The sequence below is a fragment of the Nanorana parkeri genome, unplaced genomic scaffold, assembly GCF_000935625.1.
Source record: "Nanorana parkeri isolate BGI_ZX_2015 unplaced genomic scaffold, ASM93562v1 scaffold120, whole genome shotgun sequence".
NCBI lineage: Eukaryota > Metazoa > Chordata > Amphibia > Anura > Dicroglossidae > Nanorana > Nanorana parkeri.
The window spans coordinates 2,256,851-2,261,227 of NW_017306388.1; positions in this window are offsets into that span (position 1 = coordinate 2,256,851).

The following is a 4,377-nucleotide window of genomic DNA, read 5'->3' on the forward strand; positions in this document are numbered from 1 at the left end:
GCAGAATACCAGCAGCTACAGTGGACTACAAATCCCAGCAATAATTAATTGTACAGTGCAACGCGGAATAACACCAGCTACAGAGGACTACAAATCCCAGCAATAATAAATTCTACAGCACACTGCGGAATACCAGCAGCTACAGAGGACTACAAATCCCAGCAATAATAAATTCTACAGCACACTGCGGAATACCAGCAGCTACAGAGGACTATAAATCCCAGCAATAATAAATTCTACAGCGCAACGCAGAACAAACACCAGCTACAGAGGACTACAAATCCCAGCAATAGAACATTATAGTATAATGGACTATTTCTGTGATTTGTTGTATTCCTCTGGGATTCGTTGTCTCCTTTAAGCAGTGGTTCTCAACCTGTGGGTCGCTATGTGATTTCTGCTGTGCTAGGTGAGAGTCCTCTCCTAGCACAGCAGTGTCAGTTCTCCCGCCACGTCGCCAGATGTCGCTGCAGCAGCCGCGTCATTCCTAAATTTTACCGTTGGGGGTCACCACAACTTGGCAAATGTTACCAAGGGGTCCTGGCCCTAGAAAGGTTGAGAACCACTGGCATTGTCGGTACTAGGAGGGAGCAGTGCTGGGAATCAAGGAATGGTAGCACTTATAATAATAAACATAATTATATTTTATTTTATGATGAAATGATTGATGTTCTTGCTTACACCTACTCTTCAAGCGTAAAACAAACTTCTTTGAACTCTACATTCATTAAACTCTTTTTGAAGAACCACAAACCTCACCACCTCCAATAAGGTTTTAATTAGGGATGTCCCGATACTAATACAAGCATCGGTATTGGGACCGATACAAGGCATTTTGACAAGTACTACGCCGCACATCGTGAGCAATGAGTTAGGGCAAGGGGGTCCCTATTAAGCAAAGGATAATTGTAAATCTATTGTCTCCAGTGTATTAGCAGTGTGTACTCTATATGTAGCACATATAGAGTACACACTGCTAATACACTGGAGACAATAGATTTACAATTATCCTCTGCTAATATGAATGGATTAAATGATCCATAGTACATATTAATACATAACATGTAGTTGTACTATGTGTCATTTAACCCATTCATGTTAGCAGGGGAGAATTGTAAATCTATTGCTGCAGTGAATTGGGAATGTGTACTGTACATGTACTACATAAAGAATACACTACAACAATAGATTTACAATTATCCCCTGCTAATATGAATGGGTTCAATGATCCGTAGTACATAATATGTAGTTGTACTATGGATCATTTAACCCATTCATATTAGCAGTGCAGAATTGTAAATCTATTGATGCAGTGTATTCTATATGTACTGTACATGTACATATAGAGTACACAGTACACTTTCCCAATTCACTGCAGTAATGGATTTACAATTCTCTCCTGCTAACATGAATAGGTTAAAGGATCTATGGTACAACTACATGTTATGTACTATTATGTACTATGGATCATGATTTAACCTATTCATGTTAGCAGGGGATAATTGTAACTCTAATACTGCAGTGTACTGGACGTATGTGCTGTATATGTACTATGGATCATGATTTAACCTATTCATGTTAGCAGGGCAGAATTGTGAGCGCCTCCCACAAGCTGAGCACCGAGACGCGATGCAGTGATCCTGCCCAGCGCCGACTACAAGAGGCACAGTGTGAGGCAACGGGGATCGGAGTGAAACTGTGAGTGAGGGAAGCTGGGACAGGGCTGGCTGTAAATCTATTGCTATAGTGTACTGGACGTGTGTAATGTATATGTAGTACATATATACAGCACACACCTCCAGTACACTCCAGCAATAGAGTTACAATTCTCCCGTGCTAACATGAATAGGTTAAATCATGATCCATAGTACATAACATGTAGTCGTACTATGGATCATTTAAAGTCACCTGTCCCTTTAAGAAAAAGAAGCGGTAATTGGTATCGGCAAGTACATGAGGGGAAGTACTTGGTCTTGAAAAAGTGGTATTGGGACAGCCCGTTTTAACAGAGGTGACACTCTGAGATTTGTGACTGCATTAGGTATACAGGGTTAATTTCAGTCTGTAGCAGAAGGACAGAGAGCAATGACTCTACACTGCTAGGATAGATAACTGCATAGATGGGGATCTGTGATCTTCTTACTGCATAGATGGGGATCTGTGATCTTCTTACTACATAGATGGGGATCTGCGATCTTCTTACTGCATAGTATGGGGATCTGTGATCTTACTGCATAGATGGGGATCTGTGATCTTCTTACTGTATAGATGGGGATCTGTGATCTTCTTACTACATAGATGGGGATCTGCGATCTTCTTACCGCATAGTATGGGGATCTGTGATCTTACTGCATAGATGGGGATCTGCGATCTTCTTACTGCATAGATGGGGATCTGTGATCTTCTTACTGCATAGATGGGGATCTGTGATCTTCTTACTGCATAGATGCGGGATCTGTGATCTTCTTACTGCATAGATGCGGGATCTGTGACTAGACAATCCTGAGCTTTGACGTCAGCCCTTCTATACTGAAAACTTCACAGTTTAGTTTTCCTATTCAGCCCCCTCAATGGAGCCTCCTCCTACTCCAGGCCCCGTAGCAGCTGTGTGGGCTGCTATGGCTATTGTTACGCTATTGTGTATGTATAATTTAACAATACATTTCTTCTTTGCCTTCTTATGTTCTGTTAAATATACAGTTGAAAGCATTTTGTTGTATCTGCTACATGCTGCTACGTACTTTTTTGTACCTGTGGATCCTGACAGAACTCCAGCAAGCTGATTATCTCCTATGCTCTCTGCCTGTATGGCACTGTTATCAGTTAGCATTGTTCCTAGTTATCTCTGTGACTATAGAACACCTCTTTCCAGTGCTATGAAGATGAGGGAGTTGTTCTGTGGTCCTGCCCCACTTTCTGGACTAGGGTGACAATGCTGCTCCTCCGCAGATACAGTACTGTGAGTGTATGTTACTGGAAAAACCAATGCAGCCACCACATCTAAGGTCTGGTGCACTGCAAAATATTACAGTTTTGTATTTTAGTTTGTCATGGAAATTAAAATATTTTAACCCCTTCGTGACTGACGACGTACAGTGTACGTCGCCAGCATCGGGGCTGTTTAAACAGACTCCCGGCGACTTTTGCCGCCGGGAGTCTGTTTAAACTTGTAGAGCCGACTGACATAACTGGATGAAATTGTTATTTGTGTCTGCATATTTTTTTCTTTTGGTCTTGGATTGAACACCACGTGATTTCTAAATATTTTCTGAAAGCTCCTGCACCTTTCCTGGAGTTAGCAAAAAAAATAAATTAAAAAATCAGCAGACATTTATATAGTTTGCAAACTGAGGAAAATACCAATTTTCATCTTGCACAAGGTCTATAAATGTTCTCCTGTGTGCATTTGTTAAAAATGTTGCTGTCTCCAGAGAACAGTATTCCTATCTTTCTACAGTAAGTTAATGCCATTCTGAATCTCACCACCATCAGACCTGACATGGTCACCTGATCTGCTCAACCTCTTGTTCTACAAGATGCAGGACAAAGATAAGGCTAATGGAATGGAGGCATGGTTACACTGAACAATCATTCTTTCCAGCTCCGTAGCTATACGACTCATGCACTCTTTTGGCTCATGGATGTTGTTAAGAGCCAGCGACTACCTTCAGCCAGTGGCGGAACTACCAGGGTCGCAGAGGTCGCGGCCGCGACCGGGCCCTGGAGTTCGGCCACTTGGAGGGGGCCCAGGACAGGAGGAAGGATCAGCTGAACCAAATGGAGCCAAATTCATAGGCTGGACCATGTTGGCCACTTGAGAATAGAGATTGATACAAGTAAATAGAAGACAATTAAATTTTCAAGGTTAACCTTTGGGCAGGCTATGGACATTATAGTATATACTAGACATGTGCTTTTTGTTTTGCTCTGAATTGAAATTCAGACGAATTTCTGCATATTTGGACATTCAGATGCATCCAGATTTCCGAATGAAAGAACTAACGAATCCGAACGTATCCGAACATTTGATAACGAAAATTAGAATGCATTTTTTGGTTGGTCTGGTAGGAATTTTAGGGTGGACCCCAACGCCAAAAAAAGACAAAAAATGGTGGGGTCCCCCCTAAAATCCCTTCCCAGAGCCTTGAGCAGCAAAGGGCGAGCATGTGCCTCCCCCTCCTGCACCATACTAGGCCACATGCCCTCAACAGGCCAGGAAGGGACCCCCTGGCGAAGCACCTTGTCCCAATGTTGATAAGGACAAGGATCTTTTCCCCACAACCCTGTCCTGGTGGTTGTGGGGGTCTACAGGCAGGGGGGCTTATCTGAATCATGGTTGACCCCTTTCATAAAGGGGGCACCCAGATACCCCCCCCC